Source organism: Oncorhynchus keta, chromosome 6 (assembly GCF_023373465.1).
Source record: "Oncorhynchus keta strain PuntledgeMale-10-30-2019 chromosome 6, Oket_V2, whole genome shotgun sequence".
In the NCBI taxonomy this organism is placed as follows: domain Eukaryota; kingdom Metazoa; phylum Chordata; class Actinopteri; order Salmoniformes; family Salmonidae; genus Oncorhynchus; species Oncorhynchus keta.
The window spans coordinates 29,466,406-29,486,557 of NC_068426.1; the positions used below are offsets into that span (position 1 = coordinate 29,466,406).

A 20,152-nucleotide genomic window follows, 5' to 3' on the forward strand; every position below is an offset into this window, starting at 1 on the left:
AGACCATTACATTTTCATTAAATTACATATTGTAATGGATGTAAACTCACAAAGTTTACATCCATTACAATACAGGATGATATATTGACAGTATACTCTGTCCTACCCTCAGAATTGACAGAAGGCCCCATGGTGGTGGCCGTGGTCATGTGTGGCATCCATCAGCCTATGAACAATCACCTGCCTTTTGAAGAGGCACCAGGTATTTATGAAAACATTTACCTGGTGCCTTTTGAAACAACGACCAGGTGAAAAAACTGCGGGCCGAGTACGTTCAGGTGTAGCACTATATACTGTATTACTGTTACTATTTGATGCACATGCTACTTCACAATATCATATTGGAACTATACTGTAAAAATAACTAACCAACATATATTTTTAGAAGGTGATGGTGCTTGATGCTGCTGTGACCCATCACAAGTATATCTTTGTTGATGAAGCGGGCTTCAACCTGGCCAAAACTCGGCGCCGTGGGCGGAACCTCATCGGCCAACGGGCGACCGTCCTATTGCCTGGACAACGTGGGGAGAACATCTCCATGTGCTCAGCTATCTCTGAAGATGGTGTGGTAGGCCATTACTAGGATCCTACTACACTGCACACCACAGAAAAATTCTCAAAAGGCTAGTAAGAAGAGACAAAAGGGACTACCTGGAGGAGCTGGCAAGTGCAGCTGAAAAGGCAGCAGCAAACAAGAAGCAAGGAACAGTATCCAAAATTACTAACCTAATCTGTGGCAGAAAGTCAAATACTCAAATCAAAGACAAGCAAGGCAACCTCCTACTACAGAAAATGAATAGGAAGCAAGATGGACAGAATATTTCAGAAAGGCTCTTAACCCTGTGGACCAATTAACTCACCTGAAGCTGCTCCAGAAGATCTAGACATAAACACCGACCCACCAACCAAAGAATAAAGGATCACTACCATCAAGTCATTAAAGAATGTGAAAGCTCCAGGTCCTGATAACCTCAATGCAGAGCTGTTCAAAATCGATCCAGTATTGGTTGCAAACATCCTTCTTCCACTCTTCATTGACATCTGGATGAAGTTGAAAGATACCTTCAAATTGGACCAAGTGGGTCATTATTCAGGCAGCTAAGGGCACACTACCCGATTGCAACAACTGGAGGGGCATCACACTTTTTTCCGTTCCCAGCAAGATCTTTTGCAAGAGTATCGTACAACAGATGTCTTCAGCTGTAGATAAAGTGATTATGAACTAACAAGTGGGCTTCAGGGAAGGAAGCAGCTGTACAGACAAGATCTCTCAGGAACATCATTGAGCTATGTAGTGAGTAACAACAGAAACGCTACATCAACTTTAATGACAACCAGAAGGCTTTTGACAGCATTCACAGGAAAAGACTATGGAAGATCTTAAGAATTTATGGAACCACCACCCATGTCGTTAACACCATAAAACAGTACCACAGCTACTCTTCGTGCCCTGTGGGAACCAGCAACATGAGCTTTGCTGGACTTGAGCTTTGTTGGACTTTGTATTCTACTCTAGAAGACCTTGACTTCGCCAATGACCTGTTTTTTTTTTTATCACACACTCCAACATCTACAATACAAAACTGACAGAGTCCAGGTCCTTTGGCCAGCAAGTCGGCCTGGTTATCAACTGCAGCAAGACCAAGGTCATGCCCATCAACATTAACAACGCAAACGCAGTCAAAATCAAGGAACAGGACCTGGAGTTAACCCACAGTTTTACTTACCTTGGGAGCACCATATGTCATGATGGAAGCACCAGCAAACACATCGGCACCAGAATCAATAAAGCAAGAGCAACGAGTCTGGAAATCTGGACAATATAGAACAAATACAAAACTCAAAATATTCCAGAGCTGTGTACTGGCAACTCTCCATTATGGTTCAGAATGCTGCAAAATGACAGAAGCAGACCTGAAAAAAATGACACCTTCCACACAACTTCCCTCCGGAGAATCATGCACATTGTCGGGCCAAACACAATATCAAACACCAACCTCCTTAGACAAACAAAGCATGAAGCCATGGATACCATACTCAAGAGACACCGCTGGAGCTGGATTGGACACTTCCTGAGAAAGAGTACACTCCTAGGAAAAAAAGGTGCTATCTAGAACCTAAAAGGGTTCTTTGGCTGTTCCCACAGGAGAACCCTTTGAAGAACCCTTTTTGGTTCCAGGTAAAACAATTTCCCGAAATGGTTCTTCATGGAATCCAAAAGAGACCTGAAGACTTGTGTTAGCTCCCAGATCTAATATCTAGGTGTTTAGCTCAGTGGGCTAATTTGGTTTTGAGTGGTTAATCTGCCTAATTTCTCCACAGGCTGGTGAGTTCCTGATCGAGGCGGTGCCGTTGTGGCTGGTGCGTAGGGTGCGTACACAGAAACAGACAAACTAGACATACAACATAGAATGCCCACTCAGATCACACCCTGACCAAACAAAACATATAAACATACAAAGCAAACTATGGTCAGGGTGTGACAATGTCAGCTCAATCTGAAATTACCTTGAAATTTTAATTGTGCTACAGAACTGATCTTCAGCGCTACAGATTGAATCGAGCCCTTACGCAACATCTTTACTGAAATGTAACTAATTTATTGAAATGAACATTTCTGAGGGTTTGGAAAGTTACTTTCATGGTATACATGGACTAGTGCTGTACGACAGGTACTTTTTCCCCCCTGATAATGAATTTCATCCAATCACTCACTTCCCTCACTAGTAAAAAGCAAAAGCACCAAACAGCCAGTGTTTCACTAACAGCCATACTGTCATCCATACTGTCATCCAGTCATCCGGACCGGCCACGCCCAGTCTGTCTCTAATGGCCGTTCTCCAATGGACACGCTTAAAGCAGTTAGCCAGCTGATGGACCAGCATCCCATTACAATTTTGTGTGTGTGTGTGTGTGTGTGTGTGTGTGTGTGTGTGTGTGTGTGTGTGTGTGTGTGTGTGTGTGTGTGTGTGTGTGTGTGTGTGTGTGTGTGTGTGTAAAAGGCCTGTCTCATATTATTTTTTAGATATCATTGTTAGGTAAAATCTAATAATCTAGTCTCTAATAATCTAGTCTCGGTGGACAGGCAGCATCATTGGTGCCAGCTCAGACTCCCAGGTGTTTGTCAAGCTGTACGGGAAGAAGTGTGACCCCACAGGATCCTCCTGGTGGTCTCTGACAACAGCCTGAGTAACTACTATGAGACAGGGCAAACTGATATCTTCACCGTCGAGACCTATGACATCATATAACTCTATTCTTTATGTTTTATAAACGTTGGAAAATACAAATAGAACACACTATCAGAAACCTAGAAACATAGATTATAGACTATAGTCATCTTATTTATACCAATTTATCCCTACAGTATGCAATTATAGTGTATGTGTTATGGGATTTTAAACTATAATGGCTAAATGACTAAATGATGTATACATTTAACTTAGAATTATAACTAACAGAATTATATGCTGTCTGATGAAGAATATGTTTGTACATAGGCAAACAGGAAGTGTTAACAGACAACTTGTGACCACTGTGAAACTAACAACAGGAAAAATGTCTCGTCCCCACCCAGGGAGGGGAGAAACCGTTGGACTTGCAGTAGATTGTGTAACATGTGGTAGCATAAGATAAGCAATATGTATGTGTTGGAATTGAATTGAAAAGCAGCTTCGTCATTGTCCAAGAGGAGGAGGGACATTTTGTACGCTATGACGCTATGTGTGATATATAAACTAATGTACATGTGATTATGATCAGAGCTCTCGAGAATAAACGTCACTGACCATTTTTGACTGGTCTCCGTCTGTTTAATTTCCCCCAGAACCTTACAAACTCTGGGTACAGACGGAGTATTTTAATTGAATTGGTTAATGAATACATAAGAACTAAATTCATCTAACAGTATGTCTCAGTTTTTTGGAGTTGTGTGGTGCCTTAAACATCAGAGTTTTGGTTCCTGATTGGGTCTCACAAACTGACAATGTTAACTGGATAAAAGCATCTATAATGACCATCAATCCCACCTCGATTCTTACGCCCTGATTTCTCTCTGTAGATCCACGGTCTGCTGATTGGCCACACTAAGGGTCTAGGTGCTGTTTGGTTCCTGGACAGTGTGCAGATCATTGTGTCAGTCCATGGATAGCAGTACAAGTTCCCAGCCACCGCTGGCTCTGTAAGGATGAGGCTGATGGGAAGATGGAGGTAGAGATCTACCCCAGCGAGACTCTGAACATCGAGAAACGTAACAGGACGTTTACTAGAGTTTATGTTCTGAGACAATACATGCATTATACTGTGCAGGGCAGTGGGTAGCCTAGTGGTTAGAGTGTTGGGCCAGTAACTGAAAGGTTTCTATTTTGAATCCCCGAGCCAACAAGGTGAAAAATCGATTGAGCAAGGCACTTAACTGTAATTGCTCCAGGGTCACCATTGATAATGGCCGACCCTGGCCATGACTTCACTCTCTGAGGGTGTCACAGGGAGAGTGGGATATGCAAAACACACATATTCCAATTCTCACATGCGTATTAACAGACTCGTAAATGTGTGAAACAGGACAAATAAGCTACACCCTTACCCGCCTACTGTGCCAGAGAATTCTATTATATCATGTTAAAGTTAAATGAATATATTTACAGTGTGTATTTATTTTGGCCAGAGCAGAGGTAATATAGGTGCTGTACACACTAGGTGCTGTACTAGTGCTTTCAAATACACTGAGACATTTGTATACACAATGTAGCTACCCAAGTTCTCTCAAGAACACCCAAAGGAAAAAGTACAGGAATACTCAAAATTATAGAATACCTACATTGACACTGAATAAACCTGTAACCAGTTGACTTCACTTGATAAATATAGTTCTGTCCTGCAAGTGATGAACTCCTACTTAGTGATTGTGATGGATTGTGGGGCATTAGTCCACTCTCCATCATCCTGCCATTGTCTAATTGGTTAGTGACATGTTGCTCTGCCCTCTCATTTGCAGTGATAAACTACGAGATCACAGCGGTTACGGGGAACATGCACAAAGGTGGCACCAACGTCAATGTGTTCTGTCAGATCTATGGAGAGAACGGCAAGACTGAGCTCATCTGCCTCAAGAGCCGCTCCTACCACTTTGAGCGCGGGAGATATTTAAAGTCAGACTCGGTCAGTGAACCAGTGGAAGTAGTCTACATTCGTTGGTTTCAAATTGTGGGAAGAAAAGTATTTTCCTTTTTGTGAATTAGTTGTATTCATGAAGAGCACAGCTGTCATTGGTTTTGAGAAGACTTAGTCATTCTTCCATGTTGTGGAGCGATGAGGACAAATCTCTGAATAACCACCATTGGCCTGTCTTACAGTCTCTCACCCCTCAGATCGAGGTACTGAATGTGCGCAAATTATTCAAGATCTGCATTGGGTACGACGGTTCTGGTTTGGGCGACGGGTGGTTCCTTGAGATGGTGGACGTCAAGTGGCTCGCTATGGTGCAGAGGGAGGTGCCGAAGGAGAAGCCGAAGGATGACAAGAAGTAGAAGAAGGAGGAAGAAGAGCATGTGACAGAGCTCCAGGAGGTGGTGGAGAGAGTGACTTTTCCCTGTCAGCGCTGGCTGGCCCGTGACGAGGGGGATGGGGAGATCGTGGTGGAGCTCCTCCCAGAGGACCTCTGAGACCTGGAGGGCTTATGTATACATTAACATCTACGGAGAGATCGGCGACAAGGGCCGAGCGGAGACTCAGGAAGACCCAACAACCTGAACACATTTGAGAAAGGGCAGGTGAAACATCTGTCAAAATGATGATGATGATGTCAATATCTGAGTCGCTGTTGAACTACAACCTCTTTCCCATTGACCTAGCTGTTTGATCTTTGTGCACGGTCCCCTGTTGTTAAGAATCAAATAAATTTAAAACATTTAAACAATTATTGATAATTGAACAGGTACCTTTTTTATTAACCTTTTATTTATGCCTTTGAACCCTGACCTTTCCCGTGGTTCTTTGTGGGGTTCAGGAGGACGTATTCTCCATCCCGGGCCATCGATCTGGGCGTTCTGAAGAAGCTGAGCATTCGCCATGACAACAGCCAGCATCATGCCGCCTGGTTCCTGGACTAGGTGGAGATAGTGGACAACAAAGACAACACCACGTACAGGAGGGGAGGAGGCAGGCACAGGATTACACAATAAGTGAGGATAATTAACCACTTTACTACACCATTTGAGATAATATTGCCATTTTCTATTTTATTATTACCACTTATCTACATTCTACACCATATGACACACCATACATGTATATCTATATGGCTAGGAAGGTGATTTATAGATAAATAGCTGGTCCAAAAAAATCTATGCATCTCTTCCAAGACTGCCTGTATGTTTTGAGAAAAGGTGTGGTTTTTGGATATAAAAAGGTCTGCCCATTGGTCTAAGAAAACAACTGCACAGCTCCCCTTGGTGGTCAGAAATTGTATTTATGGGGTTATTATCAAGTCACAGACAGTCAGACAGGCCTAGAAGCCTGGCAGGCTAGGCTAGTGGCAGACAGACAAAAACTGTGTTCTAGGTACTACTTCCCCTGTAAACGGTGGTTGGCACATTGACTGACAGATCGCCAGGGAGCTGGTCTCTGTGGACAAGGCCTTTTATGAAGAATGGTGATGATGAGGAGGAGGAGGAGGAGGAGGAGAAAGACTCCAGTTCAACACTCGTCCTGGAGCAGAAGGGTGATAAATACACACACAAGGGGCTAGAATTACAAATTGTTTGCTCCCATTAAAAATTTGGTGTATGTTCTATTCCTTTTGGAGAATAACAGATGCAAGCATCAAGGCCTAGTTACCCACATTTCATTGTTCAGCATATCATTTGATTGAATAATATCAATGCATTATACCATGAATACATTCTTATCTGATTTGGTTGATCTCTCTCTGTCAGCCATGTCTACCACCTTCACAATGAGGGTACAGACTGGAGACAAGAAGTATGTGGACACCAACGCATTTGCCACCCTGTACGGCACCAAAAATATATTTTGATAATACACATGTTTGTGTCTGATCGTGTGCATTTGAATATACTACTAACTATGCCATTTACTGCTGTGTGTTTCCACAGGCAGTTCTATGTGATACGAATACATAAAACAGAGAGGTTTCATCCGACACATTGGTGCGGCTGCTTTCCGGGTTAACCGAGCAGTGTGTCAAGAAGCAATGGACAGAGCAGTGTGTCAAAGAAGCAGTGTTTCGGTGCACGCATGGCTCTCGACCTTCGCCTATCCCGAGTCGGTTCCCGGAGTTGGAGCGATGGGACAAGACCGTAACTACCAATTTAGATATCACGAAAATGGGGGAGATCACAAAAAAGACTGAGAGACTGACAGACAGACACACACACAGTCCTTGTGATATGATGTGTTATGCCTGTGCAGCGGCCGCAGCAGGCTGGTTCCTTGACTGGGTAGAGGTTGAACGCCCCGTCCCTGGGCCAGATGCTACGGTTCCCCTGTGGTCGCTGGCTGTACAAGGGAGAGGAAGAACGACAACGGGGCCATCGTCAGGGACTTGTTCCCTGCAGACCTCCAGACTGATTTCAACAAACCATGTAAGAACCAACCTGCAACATGCTACACCTAACCCATATTATAGCCTACTAGCCAGCATACCACTACCCTATACAGTTTTACTATCTTATATCATACCATATCAGGTCATATCTGACATACCAGAAATGCCAGTCTAAAGCAAACTGTACTTATTGTAGATAATCCATATCTTACAGGACCTTATCCTACCAACTACCATGCCATATCATACCCTTGTTTCCCCTCTGTTGCAGTTGTGCCATTCGAGAACAAAACCAGTGACCTGTTTGCAGCGGGTACAGATGCAGACGTGTTCACCGTGCTGTACGGTCGAGGCGGGGTGTGCACCCAGCAGAGGACTCTCTGTGTCAACAAGAGGGAGCGGACCATGTAGTTTGAGAGGGGAGCTGAGGACATGTTCATCGTTGAGGTACAACCACACAGTAGTCGCCTATTAAAACACTGTATAGAGCAGACAGTTGAGTAAGGTATATATGGTTATTTAATGAGGATGATGGTGATGATGAAGAGGATGACAATGTGGGTGATGATGCTCTTGATCCTCATGATGATGCTGATGTTTCTGTAACACCATGCAGTTGGAGGACATGGGCGACGTCATAGAGAAGATCTAGTGGTCATGACAGCTGAGGGAGAAACTGAGGCTGGTGTCATTTAAAAAAGCTTGCACTGTGAAATAGCTCACAATCAATGATTATTGTGAGCATTTTTAGGATTGCGGTTAGAGCAGACGACTGCTGAGGAAGAGAAAGATACACAGGAGAAAGGCTACTTACTCAGCTACAGATCTAGGATACGCTTAACCTTCACAAATCCTCTTCAAAATGCACAAAACTGATCCTGGTCCAGTGTCAAAGATCAGAGCAATACTACACCCTTCTTCAGTAAAAAGAGACGGATGACATCATATTATAAATCAAAACAATACAATTTCTAGTCACAAGGTGGTGCTCTTCTCCTCGCGGAGAGACCTGGTGTGTTTTCAGTCACTCACGCATTGCTGCTCTATCTCTCTAGGGGTCGGAGACTATCGTCTTCCCTTGTGAGTGTTGGCTGGCCAAGTCAGAGGATGACGGAGAGACAGCGAGAGAATTAGTACCTTCTGACATCATAACGGAGAAACTACTACGAGACGGAACCCTGAAAGTCAGCGAGATTGAGGTGGAAGATGCACTGGAGAGTACATACACACAAACACAAGCACACACACACACGCACGCGCACACGCACGCACACACGCACACGCACACACACACACACACACACACACACACACACACACACACACACACACACACACACACACACACACACACACACACACACACACACACTGAGGAGGAAGACTCAGTGGAAAGTACACATGCACACACATACACACCGGAGGCCGGCCATTACAGCAGAATGTGCCTTTTCGTTTGTCAGATTCTTTGTCTGCCTGACATGTAAATGATGTGGCAGTTCTCTGCTCTAAATTGATGTCTTTCTCCGCTGCAGTCACACAGTGTTGGGAATTTGTTCTCATTTGGACACTTTAGCCCATTATTATGCTTTCTGTCTGTGGGTTATCTCAGTCTGTGTTTTCTGTTATCTGTGTTCACCTACAATGTGTCTGTGATGACGGGTGACGTTTACAACCCAGGCACAGATGCCAACGTTTTCCTCACCATCTACAGAGACCTGGCCGGCACGGTTGAACACAAACTCTGCAAGTTTGAGACAAACAGCAACAAGTTTGAGAGGGGAGTGGTAAGACAGAACAACACACCATATCCATAACTAGGACTTTCTGTCATTTCTGTATATTATTTGTACTTGAGTAGGTTTATTGGCTTTTGCATCACAACATAAAAGGTAGTGATGTTGTTGTACAATAATTGTACAGTGATATTAAGGCAATATAGAAGGAAAATACTAATTCAATGTGTATTTTTGGATCATTCTAACAACTAGGCTACCTGGGGCGGCAGGTAGCCTAGTGGTTAGAGCATTGGGCCAGTAATCAAAAGGTTGCTAGATCAAATCCCTGAGCTGACAAGGTAATCTGCCCCTGAACAAGGCAACCCACTGTTCCTAGGCTGTCAATGTAAAGAAGAATGTGTTCTTAACTGACTTGCCTAGTTAATAAACTTTAAATAAAAAATTATACTGCTTCTGTGTGCCTCCTATTTCAGGTGGATACATTTTCCGAAGAGGCGGTGGACCTGTATCAGGTGTTTAGAATTAAGATTCGCCATGACAACAGCATGGTGAGTGCTGATTGGTACCTGGACCACGTAGAGGTGGTTGATGAGGATCTGTAAGGAGGTCTTAGGGTTCGATATAGGAGAGCTAGTTGTGAAGGAAAAGAGAGGACAAAAGCATCGAGAGAATGTTCTATGTCAAGGTACTGTGTTTGTGTGCCACAGTGTGTATACACCAATATATGTGTGAACTGTACTTCTACTAGGCAAGTCAGTTAAGAACACATTTTTTATTTACAATGACGGCCTACCAAAAGGCAAAAGGTCTCCTGCGGGGACAGGGGCCTGGGACAAAAAATGTAAAATAAATACAATATAAATATAGGACAAAACACACATCACAACAAGAGAGTGTGTCAATGTGTGTGTGTGCATGCATATGTGTGTGTGAGTGTGTACACGTGTGTGAGCACACAGAACCCTGACAAAGTGTGTGTTACCTGACCTGTATATTCTCACAGGGTTATGAGGGGGAGAGGGAGACTTTCCAAGGTAGCAAGAAGAGCTCAGCTCTGAGCATGAAGAGTGTAGACAGCAACATGAACAAGAGGAGTAATACGAATGAGGACATCCAAAAGAAGAGCACCAATAAATAAACACAATACTGCCAATATAAACCCAGACACACAAGCACATAGAGAGTTGTGATAAAATACAGTATTTCACCAGTTGCATACATTGCAACAAGCCGATTGATCACTCCAGAAATAAGTTTTTATTCACATTACACTTTGTAGAGGCAGGGTTTGGAGAAACAACTGTACACACATGTACATACAGTCAAAACACATTACATTGTGTCTTTGCGGTCATGCCATACCACTTCACCATCTCAACAGGGGCAGAGAAGGAAGCCAGTACCAGCAGCAGGGTCTGTGGTCACCATGGGACACCCAGACGGAGAGGCTGTGGCTGGACCTGCCTGGGGAGAAGAGGTGCTTCGATTCTGGGTCTCTGGAGTCCTTCGAGTTGCATGGCGTTGATGTGGGAGAGATCAGGAAGGTGGAGGTATGGGTCACATGACATTAAGCATACAGAATATTCATATCCCAAAGAAAAGTGGTGGTGTACAAAATATACTGTAGATAAAGAAAGAAAATGCCCACACATAGTTTAATGCTGCTTTACAATGAGTTCTTTATTCCTGTACCATGTTACACAAACAGCGTTTAGACACAGAAGTCTTTATCAAGTGCAAGGTTCACAACACATACGCTGATGGATGTAGTTGCTCCATGCCCGGGATATAGCTCAGATGGGGCCTCTCCTGAGAGCTGCAACCTAGCTGTTGCCATGCCAACCAAAGGGGTCAAATACATTTTCCAGTGTAAGTGCTGGTTATGGAAACAGGATGAGCCTGAGCTCTATTTCGAGTCATATAGGAAAGGGTCTGAATACTTATGTAAATAAGGTTTTTATTATTTTATACATTTGCAACAATCTTTATCCATTTTAGAATAAGGCTGTAACGTAACAAAATGTGGAAAAAGGGAAATGGTCTGAATCATTTCTGATATTTAAAAATATATATATTTCACCTTTATATAACCAGGTAGGCCAGTTGAGAACAAGTTCTCATTTACAACTGCGACCTGGCCAAGATAAAGCAAAGCAGTGCGACACAAACAACAGAGAGTTACACTTGGAATAAACAAACGTACAGTCAATAACACAATAGAACAGTCCATATACAATGTGTGCAAATGAAGTAAGATTAGGGAGATAAGGCAATAAACAGGCCATAGTGGCAAAATAATTACAATTTAGCAATTAAACACTGGAGTGATAGATGTGCAGAAGATGAATGTGCAAGTAGAGATACTGGAGTGCAAAGGAGCAAGAAAACAAAAACAATATGGGGATGAGGTAGTTGGGTGGGCTATTTACAGATGGGCTATGTACAAGAGCAATGATCTGTAAGCTGCTCTGACAGCTGATGCTTAAAGTTAGTGAGGGAGATATGAGTCTCCAGCGTCAGTGATTTTTGCAATTTGTTCCAGTCATTGGCAGCAGAGAACTGGATGGAAAGGCGGCCAAAGGAGGAGTTGGCTTTGGGAGTGATGCGTGAAATATACCTGCCGGAGCGCATGCTACGGGTGGGTGCTGCTATGGTGACCAGTGAGCTGAGATAAGGCGGGGCTTTACCTAGCAAAGACATATAGATGACCTGGAGCCAGTGGGTTTGGCGATGAATATGAAGCGAGGGCCAGAATATGACCCACACATTTTAAAACCATGTCTATCTTTATTTCCCAAACACAATTTATACTTGTCTTTTAATCATTTTTAGCATCTTTTAACACAGGCTTACGTACCTTTTTTTTACACTCATAGCATAGGCCAGGCCCTGTTGTTCCCTCATATCCCAGCAATAATGCCTTGTATTACACCTGGGAAGAAAGCACTTCAATTTGCTCAACTTGCCATTGGCTCAACCATTGACTGAACTTACCCTATGGCCATTGGCACAACTCACCCCAAAACAAAATTGTTTACTATATTAGCTCACTCAGCTACAAAGATGCACTTTCATGCTAGGTTTAGGACCTCATATTGAAGCTTATAAAGACCTCAACTGATGTATAAAACAATCTACTTTGGTTTAGATGCAAGCATCATGATAATTCTAACACAATTCATTTGACTTGGTGAAAATCTGTTTTATTCCTTCAGACTCCATGAAATTATGACCTCTTGCTAAATATTTGGTCACATGATTTATTTTTTGAATGGTTTCCTAGATTCAAGGGTGGCTCAACTTAACCCTTTGGCTCAACTTACCCCACTCTCCCCTACAAGGAAATGTCTTAACATGTACTTTTTGTCACATTGATTTGTTTGGTTGATTTATCTGTTTGGTTTACCTGGCAGCATATGTTATCTCATCAATTAAACAAATATGACTTGTTTAATTTGATTGAGTGATTGATTTATTGACTGATTATTAATCATTGTCTGTCTGTAATTGTCAGATCATCTATGAGGTGACGGTGGTGATGAGAGATGTTCTGAATGCAAGAGCAGACACCCAGATCTACCTGTCTGTGTTCTGGGCTAACATCACTACAGAGGGGATTTTGCTGCAGAAGAATGAGGACAGGTACATTACCACACACACACCTGACCCTGACCAAACACACACCTGACCAATTTCTCACACCTGACCAAACGTTCACAGGCAACCAAACACACTGATTAAACGCTGACCCAAAAGTTCACCCATATAACCAAATGTTCACACTTCAACAAATGCATAAATGTAACACACCCAAATAAACACACCCCAATTCGCCAACATAAAGTGGTTTTGAAATGACCAAACTGCAATTCTATTCCACATTCATCCACATAAAAAACTATATTTGAATAGTTGTACTTACTGTAGTTCACAATGCATGTGATGTAGACTAGTGGTGTGTTTACAAAGACTCTCCCATAAAGCATTGCGCTCACACTCTGGCTGTCTTTAGGATTGAGCAGGGTCAAGGAGGACATGTTCACCCTGGAGGTCGAGGACATTGCTCCCCTGAGGAAGATGAAGGCTCGTATCGACAGCTCTGGTAGCCAACCTGACTGGTTCCTGGATAAGGTCAGCACTGACAACATGTCACAGTTTACCAGCTCAATACAACACAGTCTTTGTATTTGACCTTTCTGAGCAGTAATTGCTCCATGTTTACAGTAAGAATATAATACAGTACCATACAGTCAGTGGAGGCTCCACATAGGAGGAAGGGGAGGACCATCCTACTCAGTGAATTTCGGGGGGTGGAAATAGTTTTAACATAGATAAGTTATCCTTTTTAGATAAAACTATACTACACTGAACAAAAGTATAAATGCAACATGGAACAATTTTCTAATATTTTTCTGAGTTACAGTTCATATAAAAAAATCTGTCAATTGAAATACATTCATTAGGCCCTAATCTATGGATTTCACATGACTGAGAATACAGATATGCATCTGTTGATCACAGATACCTTAAAAAAGGTAGGGGCGTGTATCGGAAAACCAGTCAGTATCTAGTGTGACCGCCATTTGCCTCATGCAGCGCGACACGACACATCTCTTTCACATAGAGTTGATCAGGCTGTTGATTGTGGCCTGTTGTGGCCTGTTGTGTTGTGCACTAAAGTCCACAAGCAAAGGGTTAAGGTGAGAGGAGGAGATGCAAGAAGGAATTACGCAACTAGCAAAGTAGCGGACTAAACTCCACTCCATGGTGAAGGAAGTTTATGATTTCACCTAGAGAGAGAACGAGAGACCAGGCTTTGTGGAATCTGGCACCGACTACATACACCCAAGTCAATACTTTGAAAAAAAAAAAAAAATAATGAAACCCTGTACCTATGTTTGTCCTCTGTAGTTGTGTTCCTTTCTCTGTTTGCTGAAATCCACACCTTTTCAATAAGGGTTAATTAATCAAATACAACCACCTACTTTTTGCTCATTACTAATGGCAATTTAGTGTGAATGTGCATGTGTCAATTTAATAAATGCCCACGGTGAGGTGTGGTTTAATGTGACCACTCCCTCGAGTATGGTACAGCCGTGTACCATGCTGACCACACCGCTCGCGTTATGTGCCCGAGCATTGCAAAATACATTTACACATACATTATTCAATCATTGCATCCACACTGCTCGTACGTCTGCATAGCCAGGCGCTAAAATAGAACTTGGTTCTATTTGTGACGCTTGATGCGATGAAAGTCCTGCCTCTCCCATCTCCAAATTGTTTTTTAGGAGCATATATCCACATGGGTAAACTGAGGTCCACACTCCAGTCCAGTTGGTGGTGGTAATGCACCTTAAAGTTGGTTGCCAACCTCCATATAAAGTCCAAAGAAGAAGACGACTGAAGGAAGAGAGATTACTAGACGCAAACTCAGTTTACCCTTTTATCTGTGGATTCATTTTCAGAGTAGAGGACCTTGTGCATTTCAGGTAAAATATCTACCCAATGTTCATATCCTGGGACAACACACTACGCCGCCAGGGACTCAAATCCCCGTGCATAAAGCCAGTACATGTCCAGGCCCGTCTGAAGTTTGCTAGAGAGCATTTGGATGATCCAGAAGAAGATTGGGAGAATGCCATAATGGTCAGATGAAAGCAAAATATAACTTTTTGGTAAAAACTCAACTTGTCGTGTTTGGAGGACAAAAAACACCATACCTACTGTGAAGCATGGGGGTGGAAACATCATGCTTTGGGGCTGTTTTTCTGCAAAGGGACCAGGACGACTGATCCGTGTAAAGGAAAGAATGAATGGGGCCATGTATCGTGAGATTTTGAGTGAAAACCTCCTTCCATCAGCAAGGGCATTGAAGATGAAACGTGGCTGGGTCTTTCAGCATGACAATGATCCCAAACACACCGCCCGGGCAAAGAAGGAGTGGCTTCGTAAGAAGCATTTCAAGGTCCTGGAGTGGCCTAGCCAATCTCCAGATCTCAACCCCATAGAAAATCTTTGGAGGGAGTTGAAAGTTCATGTTGTCCAGCAACAGCCACAAAACATCACTGCTCTAGAGGAGATCTGCATGGAGGAATGGGCCAAAATACCAGCAACAGTGTGTGAAAACCTTGTGAAGACTTACTGAAAATGTTTGACCTCTGTCATTGCCAAAAAAGGGTATATAACAAAGTATTGAGATAAACTTCCACCATAATTTGCAAATAAATACATTTAAAATCCTACAATGTGATTTTCTGGATTTTTTAAATAGTTTTGTCTGTCATAGTTGAAGTGTACCTATGATGAAAATTACAGGCCTCTTTCATCTTTTTAAGTGGGAGAACTTTCACATTTGGTGGCTGACTAAATACTTTTTTGCCCCACTGTACATGGCTGTCACAACAAATGATTTGCATGATACTTATTCTGCCACTTAAGAGTGGTTACCCGACCTGCTAACACGATAAAGATAGTAAAGCTGTCGCATTAAACTTATGTCAGTTTGTTTACCCCTAGCTTTTTTGTCAGTTGGCTGACGTCATCGAGAGAAGGTAATCCTGATATAATTCGCTAGTCTTAGTAATGCCGCATAACTACTTCCAGTCTTTGCCTGCCCTTGAATGGTCTAGTTATTTAGAAAAATGTATTCTTGTTGGCTTGGCTATATGTCCTTTCAATTTGCCTCCTACTGGCCCTCCAACACCACTTTCAGCAGCATCTGGTCTCGCATCCAGGGACCAACCCTGCTTAGCGTCAGTGTCAAGCCAGCATAGCAGTGGGATGCAGGGCAGTATGCTATAAACATGGAATTTGGAAGATAACTTTATAAACCTGGTACATTTTCTGTCCTGAGATACTAATAATGAGATAGAAATCAAAGAAATACTTATTTATTTACAATAATTTTATAGCCTAGGTATAATTTACAAACGTCATCGGAGATTCAATTGACATGCTAAATTGCCATTTGAGAAACAGAAACTAGCAAAAAGTTGGTTGTATTTGATTAACGTTTATTGAAATGGTATAGATTTCAGTAAACAAAGAAAGGCACGCAAGTACAGAGGACAAACATAAGTACAAGGTAGTCATTTCATTATATTTTTTGGGAAGTATTGACCTTGGGCAAATCGATCTAGTCAGAGCTAGATTACACAAACCCTGGCCTCTGCTCCACTCTGTTGGTGAAGTTCATCATAAACTTCCTTCACATTGGAGTTGACTGTAGTCCACTACATGCATAGTGAGGATGTTGTATGTGACTGCTATGAAATTGAACTGTGTGTGGGTGATCAAGGGTGTATTCAGTCCACCGATTCTGTTGCAAAACCTTTCACTAACGGAACTAACTGGGGAAGGACCTGGATTCGTCCAATAGAAACTTTGGTTTTCCTTGCAAAACAGACCATTTTGGGACTGTTTGGACTATTGATTACTTACACCCCACATCAGCTACTAGCAGGGGTATTCAACTCTTATCCTACGAGGTCCAGAGCCTTCTGGTTTTCTGTTCTGCATGACAATTAATTGCACACACCTGGTGTCCTGGGTCTAAATCAGGCTCTGATTAGAGGGGAGCAATACAAAAATGGAACTGGCTTCGAGGTCCAGAGTTGAGTTTAAAGGTACTAGAGCTGTGCCTACATGGCCATACTCATAATCGTATTTGTAAATTGACAGTTAATAATCGGATCAGATGATACTTGTGGTCGGAAAAAACGGAAGTGTTATATGCCTAAATATATGTTGGCAAAATACCTCCCTACACATTCTGACCTCAAAACAATTGCAGATTAGGAGAAGTGTGCGGAGGGGGGTGTGTGTGTCTCTCCTCAACTTGCAGCCAAGTTTGCTGTCACTCAGTCAGAATGCACATTACATACAGGCAAGAGTGTGCAAGGCGGTATTGAATGTGTCACTCACTGTCTGTCACCTTGATTACTCCAATTTATCTCAACCTGTGCACCTACGTTATGAACTTTCATTGTAGGCTAGGTTGTAGAAACCTCACGATGGATATAGGGCAAATTGAAGTATCATGTAGTAGCCTACGTCTAGTGATGTTTCACATGACGAAAAGTATGTGGACACCTGCTCATTTAAAAAATAATTAGCATTGATATGGAGTTGGTCCTCTCTTTGCTGTTACAACAGCCTCCACTCTTCTGGGAAGGCTTTCCACTAGATGTTGGAACTAGAGGTTCCGATTATGATTTTTCAACGCCGATACCGATTTATTGGAGGACCAAAAAAAGCCGTAGGTGCACAGGATGTAAAAAATATATATATATATATATTTTTGTAACAATGACAACTACAACAATAGTGAATTAACACTTTTATTTTAACCTAATCTAATACATAAATAAAAATCTATTTAATCTCAAATAAATAATGAAGCATGTTCAATTTAGTTTAAATAATGCAAAAACAGTGTTGGAGATGAAAGTAAAAGTGCAATATGTGTCATGTAAAAAAGCTAACGTTTAAGTTCCTTGCTCAGAACATGAGAACATATGAAAGCTGGTGGTTTCTTTTATATTTCCAGTTAAGAAGTTTTAGGTTCTAGTTATTATAGGAATTATAGGGCTATTTCTCTCTATACCATTTGTATTTAATTTACCTTTGACTATTGGATATTCTTATAGGCACTATAGTATTGCCAGCCTAATCTCGGGAGTTGATAGGCGTGAAGTCATGAACAGCGCTGTGCTTCAAGCATTTCGAAGAGCTGCTGGCAAACGCATGAAAGTGCTGTTTGAATGAATGCTTACGAGCCTGCTGCTGCCTACCACCGCTCAGACTGCTCTATCAAATATCAAATCATAGACTTAACTATATTATAATAAACACACAGAAATATGAGCTTTAGGTCATTAATATGTTCAAATCCGGAAACAATTATTTTGAAAACAAAACTTTTATTCTTACAGTGAAATACGGAACCGCTCTAAGTCTAAATATTGCTGTTAAATTGCACAACCTTCAATGTTATGTCATATGTCCTTCTCTGGATCCGGTTCCTAGGAAACTATGCAGTTTTTTGTTTTTTTACGTGTTATTTCTTACATTAGTACCCCAGGTCATCTTAGGTTTCATTACATACAGTTGAGAAGAACTACTGAATATAAGATCAGCGTCAACTCACCATCAGTACGACCAAGAATATGTTTTTCACGACGCGGATCCTGTGTTCTGCCTTACAAACAGGACAACGGAATGGATCGCATGCAGCGACCCAAAAAAATGACTCCGAAAAAGAGGGAAACGAGGCGGTCTTCTGGTCAGACTCCGGAGACGGGCACACCATGCACCACTCCCTAGCATTCTTCTTGCCGATGTCCAGTCTCTAGACAACAAGGTTGATGAAATCCGAGCAAGGGTAGCATTCCAGAGGGACATCAGAGACTGTAACATTCTGTGCTTCACGGAAACATGGCTCACTGGAGAGACGCTATCCGAAGCGGTGCAGCCAACGGGTTTCTCCACGCATCGCGCCGACAGAAACAAACACCTTTCTGGTAAGAAGAGGGGCAGGGGCGTATGCCTTATGGCTAACGAGACATGGTGTAATGAAAGAAACATGCAGGAACTCAAATCCTTCTGTTCACCTGATTTAGAATTCCTCACAATCAAATGTAGACCACATTATCTACCAAGAGAATTCTCTTCGATTATAATCACAGCCGTATATATCCCCCCCAAGCAGACACATCGATGGCTCTGAACGAACTTTATTTAACTCTTTGCAAACTGGAAACCATTTATCCGGAGGCTGCATTCATTGTAGCTGGGGATTTTAACAAGGCTAATCTGAAAACAAGACTCCCTAAATTTTATCAGCATATCGATTGCGCAACCAGGGGTGGAAAAACCTTGGATCATTGTTACTCTAACTTCCGCGACGCATATAAGGTCCTGGCCCGCCCCCCTTTCAGAAAAGCTGACCACGACTCCATTTTGCTGATCCCTGCCTACAGACAGAACCTAAAACTGGAGGCTCCAACGCTGAGGTCTGTCCAACGCTGGTCCGACCAAGCTGACTCCACACTCCAAGACTGCTTCCATCACGTGGACTGGGATATGTTTCGTATTGCGTCAATGTTGTTACATTGACGAATACGCTGATTCGGTGTGCGAGTTCATTAGAACGTGCGTTGAAGATGTCGTTCCCATAGCAACGATTAAAACATTCCCTAACCAGAAACCGTGGATTGATGGCAGCATTCGCGTGAAACTGAAAGCGCGAACCACTGCTTTTAATCAGGGCAAGGTGTCTGGTAACATGACCGAATACAAACAGTGCAGCTATTACCTCTGCAAGGCTATCAAACAAGCTAAGCGTCAGTATAGAGACAAAGTAGAATCTCAATTCAACGGCTCAGACACAAGAGGCATGTGGCAAGGTCTACAGTCAATCACGGACTACAGGAAGAAATCCAGCCCAGTCACGGACCAGGATGTCTTGCTCCCAGGCAGACTTAATAACTTTTTTGCCCGCTTTGAGGACAATACAGTGCCACTGACACGGCCTGCAACGAAAACATGCAGTCTCTCCTTCACTGCAGCCGAGGTGAGTAAGACATTTAAACGTGTTAACCCTCGCAAGGCTGCAAGCCCAGATGGCATCCCCAGCCGCGCCCTCAGAGCATGCGCAGACCAGCTGGCCGGTGTGTTTACGGACATATTCAATCAATCCCTATACCAGTCTGCTGTTCCCACATGCTTCAAGAGGGCCACCATTGTTCCTGTTCCCAAGAAAGCTAAGGTAACTGAGCTAAACGATTACCGCCCCGTAGCACTCACTTCCGTCATCATGAAGTGCTTTGAGAGACTAGTC

At 42.7% G+C, this 20,152-nt stretch overlaps 1 pseudogene; it reads left to right on the top strand.

The window, feature by feature from the left end:
* The first annotated feature begins 391 nt into the window (after nt 1-391).
* Nucleotides 392-20,152, top strand: part of LOC118384881 (lipoxygenase homology domain-containing protein 1-like) — a 31,762-nt pseudogene continuing 12,001 nt past the window's right edge.